This window comes from Nyctibius grandis, chromosome 13 (assembly GCF_013368605.1).
Source record: "Nyctibius grandis isolate bNycGra1 chromosome 13, bNycGra1.pri, whole genome shotgun sequence".
NCBI classification, from domain to species: domain Eukaryota; kingdom Metazoa; phylum Chordata; class Aves; order Nyctibiiformes; family Nyctibiidae; genus Nyctibius; species Nyctibius grandis.
Window position 1 is genome coordinate 14,904,791 of NC_090670.1, and position 19,450 is coordinate 14,924,240.

The window sequence follows — 19,450 nt, forward strand, 5'->3', positions numbered from 1 at the left end:
ACAAACTGATTTGCGACATCGCTTTTGTCAACACTGCATGTAGCTCCTTTAAAGCCACTATTAGTCATCTTAATTTTGTCACAGGCAATACAACTGAAACTTTTCAACAAAATTGACATAAAAAAAAAAGGCATTTCTCAATGCAACAAAGCACTCCAGTGCTATTAACTGTTTGGATGACCGCAGTTTTGGAAGAGCAGGGACTGGGGGTTCTCTCTTCTGTCTTTCTTGCATCCTCCACCCCTGAAAAGTCTAACTTCTCTCAGCAGAGCAGACAGAGTAAGCACAGAACACCAATGGATGCTTCTGTGGAGCTGAGATCCACAGGGAAGTGGAGCAGCAGCCACTGAAACAGAGCTGTAGATTGCTGACACCATCCGAATGTTGCATGACAATCAGACCAAACAATACTATGGAGACTTACCATAAATCAAGCTCTCTGGGCAATGGGAGTAGAGGGCTGGGTACAGCAGCAGAGACCATGGCATAAGATGAAACATAGGCACCACAATGTTGTCATAGCATCAGTGACAAATAACGCTGATACCATGCAGTATTGCTCACGTTTAGAAGGGGTTTTTCCCACGCATTTGGGCTTTATATATATCATATGAAAACAAGATTGCCAAATGATAGCCTTTTAGGTCTACTTAAACTCAACTAGCTTTTAGCGCTCTGGTCTATTCCTCTTTGCCGCTCAGGATGAAGCTAACATATAAATCCCCTGCTAAGGATGTAGTACTTTAGGGGGATGTTTTATTGCTGACAAAGTGTGATTTCCAACTTGCCACAATGCGAATGAAATGCAACACAATGGAACAGCTCCCCCAGCCCTTAACTAACAGAGAAAGGCTTCACAACGGGTCATCCTCTTCCCCACGGCAAAACCACGGTCTGCAGATACACCAGCCCATTCCCCATCCTGCTCTTTCATGGCTACAGCACCAATCGATATGCATCCACCTGAAGCTGCTTCTAGGTTCTCAGAAGCAGCAAATGCCACTTCTGACAGATGGCTCCTCCTCTCCTCATCTGCTCTTAAATAGGTTATAAACATGCATTTTAACACTCCCATCATGCCAATCATTCCCACCAGGTCTCTATTCTATCGACAAGGTTGAATTTAAGCCCATAAATGTGCCGTTCTCTTTTTTGTTGTTCATTACCCAGGTTCCTTGTATAGGTATGCAAACATTTAAAAAAAAAAATTCTTTACACCCCTTGATGTTTTGATTAATATTGTTCTTGACATCTTGATTTTTTGCTAAATGAGTGCTCATTTGTTCCCTTTCCACCTTCCTTGTTTGTTGCTATTTTAATGCCTGCTAGACTACTTCATTCATTTATCTTTGACTGGGGCTTACAAAGTCTCTGGGCATGAGAAGCTCTCCGAGTCTCAATTTCTACTGTTGTGGGGCTGAGCTTTGAAAAGAGGTCCCTGGAAACCATTTTCACAAGGAAAATGCACATCTTTGGAACACAGTTACCACAGGACACACGGAAGAGCCACACAGAGACAGCTCTTCCTGATGTGCTCATAGCAGTCACGCCAGGGCACACAGCAGGAGGACATAACCTCTGCATTAGGCTGCTCGTAATTCAAAAGGCTGGAAGTTAGCATGCCTTAGAAAGTTACCCGCATTAGTGGGACATGACAACTGGCAATATACGCACTTTCAGCTGTTTAAAAATGTGATAGTTTATTTAAACTATTCTTAAGGAAAAAAAATCTAAATAAAACCAAATAACCTCCCCAAAACCATTGCCAACAAAAAAACCAACACTGCAAAGGAAAAACAAAGGTTTCTACTTACTAAAATTCACTGTCTTTAGAAATGGCTCAGGAAGTCCCCATGTCCACAAAAAGGAAAACACCAAACCCACCAAGTTGTGTGGTCCTTTTTTTTTTAAAAAAAAGAAAACAAAACAAAACAAAACAACATAGGGAATCCCAAGACAGGCTGTGGAGTTCAAACACCCTCACTGCACTGAAACCTGCCAGAGTCAAGTAATACTAGAAGGGAAAATAGCTAGGGGAAAAGGTGGGAGGGGGAATCCAGACTGGGGAATATACAGGGACCACATCAGGAAGGAATACTTGCAACGCAGGCCTGACTCTCTGGGCATCGGTCAATGTTTTATTAATGTGCATATCTCTCTATTCTCATTTAAAACACAACTGGACAACAAAAATACCTGAGGCTTTACACATCAGACCAAACGGTTTTATTTTCCCAAGGTTAAATGTACCAAGATTGGCTGATACACGGAACAAGAATGAACAAACCTCAAGGAAAAAAGTAAAAAGAAAAATAACTGAGGTTTTGATGGTACAATTGTGTTTTCTCCTTGTGAACATCTGAGAGAAGTATTCATTCATATTCTAAATGGGAAAAGGCAACTGAAACAGGTGGTCTATTACTAGATCCATTAAACAAGAGATTTATGCATTACATATCCATCTTGAGGCAATTAGGCTGATCATTTTTTTCTTCTTTTATGGCTTCATTGAAAACTTCTGGCAATAAAGCAATTAAAAAGTAACTATCCAAGCATTTATCTATGATACCAAAGACAACCAGCCTTTCTTTTATCAGAAAAAAGCTGCTTCACTTTCCATCCTTAGAACGTACAAATTTAGAGGCAACATTCACTGTTAAGACAGTGACATAATGCTGCCATTGTCCAAAGTCTGAATGGTGAATGATGGGGTATGGACTTGCTAAATCATTGTTTGCTTTCTATTTTGGAAAATGATTCTTTTAAATTTGACTTTAATCTCATGAGGCATGGGAACAGCAAGCAGAGAAATGGAGTTGCCATAAAAATTAATCTTGAAGTAACCTCCTTGCTGCACACACTGCAAGGGCACTTGCAGCTTTGGGGTTCTACAGACACTGTCCTCATACGTGAGTACAAAATCTGCAAGGAATAATGATTTTCAAAACTCAGGTTGATGTGACATATGGAGTCAGACAGACAGTAAAACATAAAAGGATGGCTCCAGCAATAAGATGCAGGTGTCACAAAGCTGTCTTTTTAGAGGTGCTTCACAGGAACGGTGGAAGCCAGTCTGTGATACAGGCCAACAGGCCCTACGACCTCCTCTCACCAAGGAAGAGGTGACAGAAAAGGGATTTGTGGACTGTCATCCTCATAGTCTTCCCCCAAAAAATCTGTTTGTAGATTCTTTCCTAAACTTAACCACTAAATAAGTCAAAGTTAGTTCTGTCTGTCAGTAATTCAGATAACCCAGACACTGGGCACAGGCTGATTGAGAGCAGACTACAGAGACTGACATAGTTGCTTCACTTGTAAGTACCTGCTGTGGTTGCAAGATCATACCTGAGCATGGCCCAGAAGTGGCTCTTTGGAAGTCATGGGACAAAATGGTTATTTCCTCATTCTCTGTAGCAACAACTCCATCTACTTTACAAAAGGTAAAAGGAGACCCTTGTGCACACGATGACTGCAGCGATGCAGGTGCTTGGTCAGGGCAGAGCAGGCACCCAGGATGCCAAGCGGCTGTGCAAATCCTCGCTTTTTCCTCTGCAAGTAAGATCTACAACTCAGCCACTTCTCCAAAAGTGGCAAGCAAAGAAGGAAAAAGTGATGTTCAAAGAAGACTGAAACAAACAGAAGGTTGTTTAAGTGAGCTTTTTCTTCTCCTAGGAGCTGCCCTTCCCCTGCCCTCTTGCAGTATGACAAAAAGAGATGCTCTATAATGCAGGAGCTCTGAAAAGCAAGCCAGAAACAGTCCAAGATGAACAGTCTGAATATCACAGTGATAGAAAGCTAAATTGGTTTCAAGCCTTTGGTTTGGTGCAGTTAAAAGCAATGTCAACAGTGTTCATTGGGCTCAAGCAACAAACATGAACATCCAAACCAATGAACCCAACCTGCTACATGTGCCAGTAAGCCTTGCTTGTGCACAGGCACAGCTTTCTCTTTTAGGCCACTGAATAGTAGTTTTCTTCTGTTTGCTTTGTCCATCTACAGATGATTGGAACTGCAATGTTGGAAATCCCAAGCATCTGAAAGGTTTTAAGCTCAAACCCCAAGTCCCCAAAGCCAAGCCCTATGATACCAGAAACTAGCCACTTCCTGCAGTCTGTCTCACTCACTAGTAAAAGACAAATGCAAAGTGACTTAAATCACCCAAATTCCACTGGCTCAAAGGTTGAAAAGTTTCCAACCATACCTACATGTTTCATGATTTCCTTATATTCCTTAGGGATCATAAACATTTAAGGGATCTGAGGATGGAAATCAAAAAAGCTTCAATTGGACCTATTGGAGCGGGTCAGAGGAGGGACACAAAAATGATCAGAGGGCTGGAACACTTCTCCTAAGAGAAAAGGCTGAGAGAGTTGGGTGGTTTAGCCTGGAGAAGAGAAGGCTCTGAGGAGACATTATTGTGGCCTTTCAGTACTTAAAGGGGGCTTATGAGAAAAATGGAGATAGACTTTTTAATAGAGCCTGTTGCAACAGGACAAGGGGTAATGTTTTTAAGCTAAAAGTGGGTAGATTTAGACTAGATATAAGGAAGAAATTTTTTATGATGAGGGTGGCGAAACACTGGAACAGGTTGCCCAGAGAGACGTGGTAGATTCCCCATCCCTGGAAACGTTCAACATCAGGTTGGACGGGGCTCTGAGCAACCTGATCTAGTTGAAGGTGTCCCTGCTCATTGCAGGGGTTTGAACCAGATGACTTTTAAAGGTCCCTTCCGACCCAAACTATTCTAAGATTTTGGGTGCTATAGATGATTACATGTCTCTGACCACACACACTGATACATGCTAACAACAAAGGTCAGAAGCATACTTAAGAAGCAGACAAATGAAAGCCATCTTTATAATTTGATTATGGAATTTAAATTAACTGCAACTAAATGGTCTACAGAAAATAGGGAGAGAGAAGATGATGTACAATGCCAAGTTTATCAGCACCTCGGGATTTTACCATGAGTCTCAATCTTTTTAAAATCTCCAGCTTCTTAAATCATAACAAAATGGATACTGAATCAGGAAGGGTCTTGAGAGATCAGCTCATCCATCCCTAGCTCCCAAGGCTGGTCAACTATTAGTAAGCTAGCAACACCCAGCTCCATTTTTTCTACTGCCACTCTGAGTAAAAGATTATACAGTCTGTTCTCTGTTGTGTGAATAGTGGAGGTAGGATGATCTGGAAAGCCAAAAATCCATTAACATGGGCACTATGGGATATACTGTGGGAATGGAGAAGCTGGACAGTATTTTTCAAAGTGCAGTTCTAATGATGTACTTACAGGTAGAGTGTGATCTACAGTTACAAGAAACAAAAGGCAAAAGCCCCTTGAGTCTGATATGTAAGTCAGTCTTCTGATTTATAGATACCCAATTCATGACTTCTGAAAGCTGATAACGCTGCGTACCCTAAAAAGCAGTGTGCACAGCCATAGAATATTCTATAGGATTAACCATGCTACTAAACCAGCAATTACAAACAACCTTATTGCATTCAGTTCAGAGGCAGAGTGATAGCAGAGCACATATTGCAAACAGAGCTCTTGGTCTTGTTCCACCCTACATGAGATAAGTTCTGGAAGTTCTGGAAGTACTGCAGTATGTTGTGAATGATGGATGAAATGAAAAATCTCTGCTCAGTGCACAGCGAGTAGCCAACTCCTGTGCTGCATCACTTGCTTTCAAGGTACTTAATATGCAACTTTGGTGAGAGGCATTCAGAAAATCCCAGTGAGCCCAGATGTCTCAAAAATAAAAACAGAGCATTGCAATTTTGTCCCAGGGCTTCAGGTTTTTTTATTCAATTTTAGTTTTATTTTTGCCTACCTCTATCCAGTGACCTCCCTTGTCATGGTGCATTATGGACTCAAAACATAAACATCTACCACTGCTGGTTGCTCAGTTACAGAAGAGGTTTAAGGGTCTGGTTGTTTCATCTCTCACTATGCAGGCAGAGTTTGCACTGTATGAATACTTCTTTTTGAAAATGTAATGTAATAATGAATAAGTGGTGAATAATCAGCTCCACCACATTTTTTAATCAGGGGCTGCAGAGCCACATTGTTTTCCTAGCGCTTCGGGTAGGTCGATTTCTATAAAACATAAATCAAACCACAAACAGTTTGGATTGGCTTCCACTGACCTGACTTACCATTAAATGCAATCTGCTGGGCAGAATTACCATGGAGGACGAAAGATTTGGGAATTGTATCTTGTTAACAAGCAGCACAGGTTGGCTTACAAGAATTTACAGCAAGGTGTAAGTCACAGCTTCACTTTTGCTGGGTTAGAGATTTGCTTCTCCACAGCTCTATTATTATGCGGTTTCAGGTTATTGGATTAGGTAGATGGTCAGCTGCTTTACTGCTCTTGAAAGGTTAAAGTTGCAAAGATCTTGCTGTTTTATTGCTTTGTCTCTCTAGTCCCTCAATCCTGCCTGCTTGTTTGTATCATCAATTTATTATTACTTGTAATAACTGCATAGCAGACAATATATTACTTATTACATACATAGGCAGAGGTTAGAAGAAGTTGCTTTACTCTTCTCTAAGTGCAATGGCCTCTAGTTGTAACCCCATTAGGAATGTTTAATAAGAAAAGCAATAAAAAAGTTTAATAACTGAATCCACTTCTACTGCATCTCTATAGTTAGTAGTGGGGCACAGAAGGAAAAAAAAAGGATTAGCTCTATCACCACTATTTCTCCCACTAGTCTGTTTCCTTCAAAGGAGAAGGTAGGATATTATTTAGAGATTAAATAGTGTAATAGTTTTATTTACTCTTTTATTGGCACCGTAAGGCTGTACACACAGCAACAGCCCTTTAGATCTGGAATTTCAACCTAAAGATACAAAATTTTCCTGAGGAAGAACAGTGAGTGCAGTAAGCTGCCCATATGCCAGGCTCTCTTCAAAGCCCACAGGCAAACAGTGCAAGGCACATTTTTAGTTCATTGGAAATGTGTGATGCAAGGTTTGCATGGATCAGTGTCCAGGCTCCTTTTACCTGACAAGGTGGTGCTGGCTGCCAGGTGTCAGGAAGGTGTTCCTGTCTCTCTCTCCACAGCATCCAACACCACTAAAAAGGTTTGGGGACCTTCCTGGAGCCAACATTAAAGCAATATCCACCATGGGAATGCTCTGGGTGCTACACTGATCCATTGCTATTTACCATTCAGTCAATGGGGTATTTTAATAACACCCAGCTCTAAAACTGTATTTATTTTTATGTAGATATCAAAGCCCTGACTGCTTTATTTGCTTGGAAGGGAGGGTAGAACTGTTCCAGCAGACTTTCTATTTTCCACCGATTCCCTCAAGAAGGATATCAAGAGTGGAGAGCAGAGTGGGTAATTCCCATCTCCGGGTGGAAAATGAGTCAGGCTAGTTACGCAATAGAGACTTTCTCTGATTAAGACGGGTGCTATATTCAGGTAGACAACTGTCCAGAAACAGATGCTATTTGTGGGCATAACTGAGCATTAGCAAATTGGCTGTTTACTAAAACAGGTGTTTGCTCACGTGTCTGACACTGCAGAGGTGGCATTCTGCTAAGAGATCACGTTAGAGAATGTCGGTTTCCTTCCCAGTTACACTCACATTTCAACTGAGTTGATGTAGGAACTAAATTAGATTTAACAGAGTCAGCATTGGCTTTGAAAATTAGTGATTTCAATCAGGGATATAGCAAGAAAATACAAGTTTTTACTCATGCCAGGTGTTCTGTTGCCCACTTTTGATCTCATTATTATTCACTATTGTCTGGTTAAAAAAACAAAACAAAACCAAAAACTGTTTAATAAAGTTTCTCTGGCTACCATTAAAACAACAATAAAACCCACCAAACCACCCACACACACATACTTCCAGAATTCCCAAAGATCTAGACAAAATATACCCTGTTCATACCATCAGAAACAGGAAGACAAGGAGAGCAATGGCTTCACAGACTGAAATTCAGCTAGTGCCAGAGCAGGAACACTACATTGTCACTATGGGACCATGCATCCTTTCCTACAAGGGACATCACGCTTATTGATACTTGAGTGCTCGGTCTGTTTAAAGTTTTCATCATTTTGATTACATTGGTAGTAGGCTAGCTTGATCAGATATTCTGAGTTTAAATTATGTTCTGACAGTTGTTTTCTATTCTGAGTCAAAATAAAAAATTCTTGAACTCCCAGTGACAAGAAGATGCCATGCCCTTTTCCTGACCTGCTTCTTCCCAAAATTAGTCTTAAAAAAAACGCCCACACCTAAATTTCTCTTAATTTTGGAAGTTTACATCATTACATTATTTATTTTTTTATTTAAAAGACATGCCATAGTGGCAGTAGTGTATAATACTATGCCAAACATATCAGGTCATGTCATTTCTTGACATAAGAAAAGACAACAATTATTCTACATTCTTTGTAAATATTAACGATGGGTGCTTCTTCACGTGACCAAACACAACTTCTCTAGACAGAGAGGCTTGTCTTATAACAGAACACCATGATCTAGACTGGACCTCGGTATCTCAATGCTGGTTTAGCATCTCTGTTCATAATTTAGACCCTCAGCTACTCCCATCTGTCACAATCTTTGCTGTGCCAAAAGTTGACATACACCAAACTCCCGATAACAGGGCTTCCTAAGCATTTAAAGGGATGTTTCTGAATATGATGCGCTTTTGAGATGGTTATGTAGGATCACAGTATCTCAAATCAAAAATACTAATTGCTGTAGAAATTCTCCAAAGCTCTCTCAATCAAGAGGTTTTTGTAATTTTAATTAATGTGGGCTTAGAAACAAGATGAATGGAAACTCTGAAGGGGATTTCAGTGCTTGAGATTGTGAGGTGAATAACTGTGGAACAGGAAACAAGACAATGGTATACACCCATATTTACAAGTTAGTTACAGAGAAGCCTTACACCACACAGGAAAAAAAGAATCTGCAAGGTCAGTTTTGCAGACACATTGGTAAAACACCTCCCTACACAGCTGGCACAGAATATTGCACAAAACAGGTGTGAACCAAGGACCTGATACAAAATTAGCACAGAAAATAAGACAGTTGCAAATTCCCAGGGAGGACTTATTCGAGCATCTTCTTAAAAAGCTATTACAAAATAATCTAAAGCAACCATGCCTGTTATTACACACCACACCTTTTAATTCACCTATGGATATTTTTTTTTTTTTTTTTTTTTTTTTACAGACAAAACTACAGCTTATAACCCCCAAATGCTTGCTGAAAATTTAGGTGTTTGAAATCATAAGTTTGTTTAGGAGTCTTCTGACTGAAGAGGTGTTTCCTAAAAGAGCGGTCAGGCTGTGAAGGGATGTGCTGGATTGTGAGATGGTAGGGTTGAAACCCTGAAACTGAGAGAAGTACTATGCTTGCCTGCATCTGAATAACTGCTTAAATGCAACAGATCCCTTCTCAGAGGCACTGTGCCCACAGTGTGAATAACAATTTGACATCTGCACACCACTCACTTTGCCAGATGATATTTAGAAAAGCCAAACTGCAATCCTAAATAAAAGCGCTTGGTCAATGATCCTTAGTAAAGCACATTTCTTATTGCATACAGTGCAGTCTCTACAACTTAGTTTCCAAAGTGAGTAAAGAATGAAAGGCAGACGAATTCCCATGAAATTAAACCACAAATATCCACTGCACTTACAAATGAAACCCCTGCTTACTCTATGTGCATTCACTTCATTGGGGCAAATGCTCAAATGTTCCAGCAAAGCCTTTTTCTGCCTGCAATGTTTATTATTATCAACATTTTGAAGGATAGGCTGCAGAATATTACCTATAAATTTGATTTCAAATTCATCAATGCAGATCAGGAAATCATTAAAAAGAGTTAACAATAATGTAATCAGGAAACAGAAAGCTTGATTCGATCAGCCTGCCCAATCAAAGCAGCTTTATTTTTCAAATCCTGCATATTCAGGGCTTAGCAACAAACTATTCAAAGTAGTGTGTCAAGTCCAGAAGCATTTAGAGAATGTATCCGAGGAATTGTCCATGTGGATCGTCTTTCCCTTCATAAAAAGAGACAAAATTCACAGAATACATTATTTGCTATTATTTGCTCAGCTCACTAGCAGTGAAAAAAAATCACACTTAACACACCAGTTTTTTTTTTTTTTTAAAAAAAAAATACTGCATCTTAAGTATTTAAATTCTCAACTCAAACCACCGAGCTTGATCAGTGAAATGTGGAAAATGCTTTGAGTTTGCAAAGAATTACATAACACGTGACCAGTAAAGCATGTAGCACCATTTGCAAACTTCATCTCTGAGATTGTAGCAGTGGCATATGCTTACATTTTAGACTCTGCTAGATACAAAATGAAATTTACTTATGCCTTTTAATTAAAGCAGTGTGCAAGACCATCACTGAAAATTGTATCTGAGCAATATAAAGCATTGCTCAAAGAATTAAGTGTTTAATCCTATGCTCCTCTGATCTGAAGTAACTACACACCTGACTGTGCACCAAAGAAATCTTCGTGGATGTTTTCATGACTAATCATATTCATTTGTTCATGGGACTAGGGCCAAGCATGTTAAAATTAATAAGCCTTCCATATAGTATAAGCAGATAAAAACATACTCAGTACTAGAAAGTTACAGTCATCATTTACTGTGATGCTGGTTTGTTAAACTAAAAATGTGTGGTAGAAAACAGCGTGCCTCTGCTGCCTCTCCACAGATTACTGCTTTCTATATTTCTACTTTCCAGCTGATTAAGGGCACTGAGAAGTCATGTAACGTGTCTTCAGTAGGTAATAAAGGTATCTCTCCATTTCAAGAAAAATCTTGCTTTGACTCTTTCATTTGGTTTTCATTGGACTAAAACGCCTAACATGAGTACAGTAAATCAACCTAGTTTTAATGGTCAAAGTTCAATTATCTAATACAAGCTGTTTGTTTCTGTAGAAGAGGGACAAACGCAAGGGTATCAAGGATGAAGTTAAGAGCAACATTTATCAAACATGGATTAAATGAAGCAAAGATTTGACAAGTAGAATTCCATCTCATTTCTTTTGAAGGACTGACAGCTTTGATTTTCACAGCCTCTAAGATCATGACATTACGATATTGAAATTTTAAGAAATAAAAATTATACCATCACTCTTCATTTTCTACACTGTCGCCTTTAGAACAGATTACAAAGTACAATTTTCTATTATTTTTCAGTGAAGAAGGAAAAATCATGAGAACAGTTAGTCTAGATTTTAATCTTCCCTGCCCATTGAACAGTGGCACTGTGATGCATGACCCTGACCTTTCGCCGCCCGGTATATTCTGACTGTTTGCCCACTCAGCTCCATCCCTACATTTTAGTGAGGCCGTAAACAAGAGATGTGGAATGGCATGCCCAGCAAATCACAGAATGCTGAAAAGGTCAAAATAGTAGTGCTGAATGTTTCTACTCTGTAATTTACAGAATATATGAGGCATTCACAGCCTAATAACTCATTCATATGACAAACACTACAGAGGGAATGTGAAATGGCAGAACATGAATTCCTTCCAGTGACAGTGTTTCTAACAAGCACGGAAAATGGTGCAAACTTTGCCCTGTCGTTCTCTTTCCTGGAACATTAATAGTGCCTGACTTTCAATGCACAATAGCATATGCCTGTGGACTGTGCAGTCAGATGTCTCTGTGTTTTTGCAATCAGCCTCAGAACCCAAAAGGCAAGGTCCCTGAGGCAAAAATCCTGGTGAAAGCCTTCCCTGTTTGCACTCCTCACCCTTCTCAGGGCACTTCCCCAATACCAGGTGATTTTATTGTCACAACATTCCTGGAAACTAGAGAAGTACTATCCTCATTTTAAAAGAGGACAGAGAGTCTTGGCCAAGGCCAGGAGAACTATAGCAGACCAAAAAAATCCCACAGAATTTATCAACAGCCCTAATACCCTGCTCTCCACTAAGACCATCTTTTCTACTTTCTGTCCCATGGGCTGAACTTCATTTTTGCAGAAACAAACTTGTGCCCATTTCTCAGCCACAAGTCAAATGCAGTAAATCCAGAAACCAAACAAGAGATCCTTTAGCCAAGTTCAGCATTGCTGCATGTCTGCAGTGGTTGAAGTGATGGTGGTATTTGTTAATGACAGCTTAGTCGTAGTGAAGTGCTAAAGATGCATGTCCTGGACACCCCCACACAATGGTCACCACTTTCAGAGAAAGTTTTACTGGTGCAAGATGATTTGAGGCATTCCACAATCATCCTAAGTTAGCTAATGCCCTTGGATGAATGCCGTTGAACAACTGTAAGCCAAGACATAATGGAGTGCTCCTTCTTTACTACTTTCTTGTAATAAAAAGAACACAACAGATTTATCTAAAGTATTGCTGTTTCAAACCTAACAGCAAGGGAAACTATCTGACATCAATTCTATAAATTCTATCAATTTTCTATAAACACAGTGTCATTTTGTCCTCAGAGTATATGTGAGATTGATCTAACAACTACTGAAATCAACATAAGCAATAAATAGTTTATAGAAGTACAAAAGAAAAATTTGGAAGGTGCCAAATCTTCCTTTCTAACATATCTGTGCCAATCTCATGGATCCCAATGGATGTAAAAACCATCGATCAGTAGCCAGAATTTGGCCTTTCCAAGACCATTGAAACAAAAGCAAGAAGTGTGCGAATAAACTATTCTCTGCTTCACAGATGTAAATCTGGATTAACCACACAAAAGGCAAAACAACTGTGGATTTACACCAGCCGAACAACAGATCCCAGCCTCAAGTCTCTGAAGTAGAGCATTTCACCATCATCCCTGAGAGAAGCAGGAATATTAACAATGTACCAAATTAGCATCAAAGCATTAGCGGTAATACACTTAGGGTATTCAGGGAGCTACTTCTAAACCTAAATGTCAGACAATTTGTCTCTAATATTCCCTGCAGATTACTACAAAATGATTGTAATAGATGTAAATCCTGGCTCCTTTCATACAGGCACATATGGCTGAAATAGCTGTGGAGCTGTATCCCTTGTGCTGCAGAGGAATGCAGGTCCTAAAGAATACTCCACCAGTTTCTCTTCATTTCTTAGTGAAAATTGCTCCTTCATGTACTTCTGTGCAGGAACGTGAAGCTTTTGGTATTACAGTCTCCACTGCTGGGAGGAAATGATTTTCCAGCACAGAGTCTGGGGTCATTTACACAGTGAGTCTGTAATCTCTTGGAGGGAGGGGAATAGCATACGAGGTTTGGTCTCCTGTGGGGAGAAAGGGGATCTGCCAGATGCTGTCTGGGAGGAGGTGGGTGCAGTGGAGAGCCCTGGATGGCTGGAGGAAGGTGTGGAGGAGACAACATTGAGGGTACCAGCTTGCTCCTCCAGACAGCAACAGTTCATGGGGGACACAGCTGTGAGATAAAGGTGCAATGTGGGGAGAACTGGGGATGGAAGGGATCAAATTTTTGCTGGATTCAACAGAAAAAAAAAGAGGATTGCTGATTGTTATTGTATTTCCTGACCAGAAGAAATACAGTGTACATATAGGTAATATCAGCTCCTATCAAGGCTGTTCTTTATAAGGTTCTGGTTTCATATGCTTATGATTTCATACTTATTGATCTGTTAGGTGAAATCAAAGCTGAGATATTAGTTAATTATCTTAATTAGAACTTTTTAATTTTGGAAGACAGGAAGGGGGAGGGATCTACATCAAAAACATCAGGCATTCTCACAGAATGGGTGAAGAGAGTGGGGGGAAAAAAAAAAGATATTTCCTTCCTTCCATCCCCCTTCTTTTCACTGTAAGAGAAGGGATGTCCAATTTGATGGCCAATAGTCTCTACACAAGACATTCCTAAGGAAAGTCCTCCAGAGACTAACCAGGCTACAAGCTTTCAGAAGAGTCAGTCTGAACATGTTCTGTGGCGACTCGGGCATCAGCTGCGGAGGCCCAGCACACTTCCGTGCCCACACCTTGCTCATCCTGGGCTCTCAGGGCTCCTTCCAAATGTGCCTTTGGGCTCCCACCACATTTCAGAGTGACAAGAGCTCCAAATCTCAAAAGAAAAAGCAGGGAGGAAAAAAAAAAAAAAATCTGCAGCTCTGTTTCCTCCTTGCCCTCTAAGCTTTAATTTTACCCTCCTCAGACATCCCTTCTTGGTCTCAGCTTCATCCTTCTCCCATTTCAGCCTCTTTGCTCACTCAGGGCCCATTTGGGTCAGGTCACCTCTGATTCCTCAAGGTTTGTCTCTTCTGTGCTGCCCCATCTGAGCAGAGGGAGCAGGAGCAGCACAGGGAGAGAGGGCTGCGGCCCTCAGAGAGCTGCAAAGCTCTGGGTTTGGCCCAGCTCACAGAAACCCAGATCTGCATCTGAGAGCCCCTGCTAAGCCCTAGGCTGGAGACTGCCCAGTGGGAGCTGAGGGAAAGAAAGGCAGAAGGGTAGCATGTAGCTACGAACATCTAAGATACCTGTTTTTCATACATACCTGCTACATTCCTGAGTAGTCATCACATGTGATCATTTAATCAAAGAGCAAATCAAAAGGCACACACACAACACTCAGAGGCCTGACCACAGAAGAGTATCAGAGCTCTTCACACTGCAACCACACGAATGAGAATTCCTTCCCAAGTTCACTTTCAGATCACTTGCTCTGCTTGAATTACTTTATGGTTCAAAATTTCGGTATTGTTTTGTCCAAGATCACCATCCTATTCAACTAAGCTGTTTATCAAACACCGGTATCTTTAAATATGAAGAAAGCATGACTTAATCAGCAAATCAGTAATGATAGACACTGCTGGACTGTCTTGAACAGATAGGCTTAGTAGGAAATCGGTACCTCAGAAAGATCTTGCAGATTTTTTTTTAATCATAATTATTTATTTTTAAGAAGAGAAGTGGGGTCTCAATGGCAATTAAGACTGTGAATGGTGACTGTAGTATCTTAAAAATGTCAGCAAATGCATGGATTTTCACTTCCCAAATGACTCCTTCCAGCCAGTGCTTCAAACAAAAAGGACCTTTTTTTTAAAAAAACTATTTTTATTCTATTCCCATACCTGTCAGCAGATGTAACTTCATGTATTCCCTTGCACTTGTTTTACAGTAGCTCTATCGCTCTGCTTAATAACTAGTCCCAAGGAATTGCACTGTTAAATCTTCTAGAAACAAAATCTTTCTGAACAGGTCAGCTATTAGAAAAAATGTGAATCCTCATAAACTGTATGTTTTCTTTCCTCAGCATCTTTAGAAGCAGAGAAACTGCCACGACAAAAGTGAGTTAAACCCCTTGACATTTTCCCTGTTCAGTAAATGAATTGACATAGGTGTTTCTTGTTTTTCTAACACTCCTGCTATGTCTTAAATGCCAGAAAACAAAACCAGTACATAGTTGAAAAGCAAATTATATATTCAATTAATATAGACACAAACATGCAAACATTCATTCCACTCTCAACTAACTCATTCATAAGGAAAAGACTAACTGAACATTGCAGTCACTGTAACACGTGGTACACAATTAACAGACTTAGCTTCTATTTTGATATTGTATTTTTAGCTTTTTTGATACTCTGCAGAACATGTAAGTGTAAAACAGCAGCCGTGGTGCAAGCTAGATGACTCTGGGAGCTGCTTATGCATAGACTAGCTAGACATAGCTCCTACAAGATCCTACAGGTCCTTGTCCAGCCAAGAAACAGCAGAGCGCAACTGTGCTTCCTTTCTTCTGCAAATACTTATGTCCCTGCCATGCTGCTCTTACACCAGCTGAGAGCTGGCAGTGCAATAACTCACAGCTACCTGTGTATCAGTCAGATTTTGGCTCCTTGGTGCTACCAGAATTATGCAAAGGAGCTAGTTCAGAGACAAAACCTGCTCTGTAATCATGTAATTAAAACACAAAGGATTAGTTATCTTTCTTTCCGTGTTCTCAAAGCACTAAGAGTGAACAAAGTTAGCTGGAAAAGAATTTTAAAAATAAATTAAGAAATGAGCAGAGTGATGTACCAACACGTCATCTTAAGACTTACAGCACAGCATGCTCCACTTACTGTCAGAACAGCTGTATGTGAAAATAGATAATAGATCTTGAAAACTTACTGCACCACAGCCTCCAGACTTCTGCCTGGGGTTTTGATCTTTACTTTTCTAAATCACATAAGGAGTTCTCTAACCTCAGGGATTTGGTATGAACAATCCATATACATATTTAGGTTTATATGGTCAATCAAAGCAACAGCAAGTTCCTTGCTCTAAAAAAAGAGGTCTTTGAACAACTACTTTGGATCACACTGGCATAAGCTTTAATAAACTCACATTCAGAGCTTTACATGGGAGACAGTCACATTTTACAAACAGAGTTTGTAGGAGTACAGAGTTATGGCACAAAACTCTTCAAATGCAATCTTAAGGACCTTCTGCTAAAGCCACCTCATCTCCTGGGCAGAAGACCTATATGTATTTTGGCTCATACTCTCAAATTTTATTTTAACATCATGAAGACAACTCAGGGATATCTTTTTTTCAGGAAGAACTTGATATTATCAGATTAATGTCATATATTTGCAAAAACATATACTATATAGTACGAATAAACATTATTCGTTAAAACCATACTATGCAAGCAAGAACTATTACTACACTGACCCCAATGCAAAGAGCTAAAAAAAAAAAAAAAACCAAAAAGGGTTTTTTCAGTTTTGTTTTTATTAAAAGGAAGCAGCAAATGAACAATAAAAAAATTTCTGTCATTATTTTCTAGGTCGGCCTAGAGATGAATTGATTATCTGACCTGGTAAAGTATCTGAGACAGTGAAATTGTTTTGGACTATTTCTCTAGTCCTCTGGGATGCTCTTTTGTCCTCCTGTCAACCCTCCTCTCTCTGGCTTCGCTTCTCCCGCACAAGCAAATACAGAAAACAAGAAAGAAGTAAGCTTCAGTTTCTGCTTCTCTCCAGCCTTGACGGGGTTGGTTTTGATCTATGTCACATTCCAAACAAAAATAGAAAAAGCAAAACGTACATTCATGCTCCTTAAGAAGAACAAGGCAGGCTCTGGGCCATGTTTGAAGCTGAAGGAACTCTTTTATCCACCGTCAATAAGAATTGTGAATACCTATTTTCATTTGAATCTTCTTATAAAAGCTGAAAGCCAAAAGGTGAATACTGAAGTCTGCAATCAGGTCAAATAAGCCGCTAAATAGTTAGGCCACTGGCTAGAGTTCTAGGAAGATTTTGCATTGCATTGTGCTATCATTAAGAATAAAGACAGTAAATAATTATTAATCTCCTCTGCTTATAGAGCAAAGACAGCTATTTCTTTAAAGATTAGTTTTCCAATAGAAATCTAAAATAATCTCTGCAGAACAAGTAGATGGATTAAACTCCATTTCTTTTGTAGTTTAGTGGCACATTCATACTTGTACAACCACTGAAAAAGCAGGCATATGGGTGATTTGCCTCCATGGGCTACATGCCTTGTAAAACACAGAAACTTTGATTTCTAATAAAACACTGAAGAATGTAACTTGTTCAAAACTCCTAGGAGCTTAACAAGATTTCAAAAAAGTATTCCAGCAGGTGACCTTATGTACAACTTTCTCCTCCATTACTTTGTGGCAATCAAACCATTCACTTTCCTGCAAAGCTCTAGTACACAGCGAGGGTCTGCAGCATATTGCAGAGGTTGGCACGGCCTCCCAGCCCAAAGCTGCAGGTGGCCTCCACAAGATGAAGGTGCTCCCCGAGAATTTTCTAGTTCTATCTGCCATTTAAAATCAAGAGGGAAATCAATTAACTTCATTGTATGTTAAAGAAATAAGTTCAGGTTCTTTCGTAAGCATGAATCTTTTACACGTAATATGAGTATGGTTTAGTGGCAATAACCAAAGCCATTAACATATCAGAAAAAAGCACCATATGTAAATTCCTCGATCTTAGGGGGCAACTAATAGATTACATTTCAGCATGTAAAGATGCAAGATGTATATTCCCCTCTAGAGATATTCCAAAATCCTATTACTGAGCCACATCTCCGAGGAGGGAGCTTGTTTGTCTTTTTTTTTTTTTTTTTTTTTAAAAAAAAATCAAACCTCTTTTTAATCAGTCAGAACAAAATCTTTTCACGCACAAAAAAGAAGAAATTCAGTGCAAAAACAACAGAGTCCTGATGGAACAGGGGAACTTGGAAGAGAAAATGAAGATGGAATAAATATGCAGGAAACAAGGATGTGCACTCTTTGAGTGCCTTTATTACACAGATGTATGCAGGGACAGTTTGCTCCCAAAGGAAATCATCAGAAAGCTGACTTAAGCAGCAGGACCAGGAGACTCAATTCAGCCTTTTGGGCTGATCCAAACTTTGACGACTGTTGTTTTGCTGTTAATTCTGCTGGGCTTTTGATTATGGCTTCAGACCCATGTTGTGTTTTCCCCTTTTTAGGGCCAATTTCTGCTCAGCTACAGACACAGGAGTTCTGTGGAGGGGAACCTGAACCTGCACATATGCGACTGTCTGCAGAATTCATCTGGCACTGGCTGCTTCCCAGATCCACTTCTGTTTTCCCTGTACAAGCCCTTACAGATTCCTGAGTCAATTCAAGTATAAGAGAGAAAGGTAATCTTTAAGATCAGCTAAGGTCACAAATGATTCATATTCTCACCATGACTGAACACTCACATTCAAGAATTCAGGCCCCATTTTTAAACACTTAATAGCATCTTAAGTGATTCACTGAAATTGTTAGGCTCCTGCTTTAAGAGCAAGGATGTGCCTTTGCAGTCAGCTCAAGTAGGAGCCTGTAGGGTTTCACAAAAAACCAAACAGCTTTACCACGTTATCAGCAAACTTAAAATGTTTCATTCTGACCCTGCTTGCCTTTGAACACCATTCCACCACTGAACCCTAGCGAACTGTGGTATAAAAGGAAGAAGAGAGACAAGCTCAAGAAGAAGGAAAATATGCCACAGCTTCAGCACAGAGTGAATAATCCACATCTGCAACACATCTCTTGTAATTTAAGCTCCTGGCACAACAGTCCTCAACAACAACTTCAATTCTGCCTCTCAAAATTAGAAATCTATTTTCAAGTCACTGAAAAAAAACTCTGGAACTTCAAAGCCGAGTCATTCTTTCAGCACCAAGGTGCCTCACAGTTCCCCAAAGTTAGCAGAACTCTCTAACATTAGAGTTTCTCAACGTGAGAGAAAATATAGGCTGCCAGCTGAGATTCAGAGATGTGCATTCACAGAAGAATATATAACTAGAGTGAGAAAAGCATACAAGCATTTTAGTCAAAAGCCCTTTCTGGTAGGTATTCAGAACAACCTGAATATGCACTGTTTTACATTAAATTTTAAAGGAATCAGCACTTCTTTTATGAGAATATTTGTCTTAGATAGGGTGAACATCAACTGATCAATACGGCACCAATGTACACATATATTACTCTA

General features: G+C 39.8%; 1 protein-coding gene across 1 annotated transcript in view; it reads right to left on the reverse strand.

Annotated features, from left to right (window-relative positions):
• IL1RAPL2 (interleukin 1 receptor accessory protein like 2) overlaps nucleotides 1-19,450 on the reverse strand; it is a 376,072-nt gene that overhangs the window by 91,416 nt on the left and 265,206 nt on the right. The window lies entirely within an intron of this gene.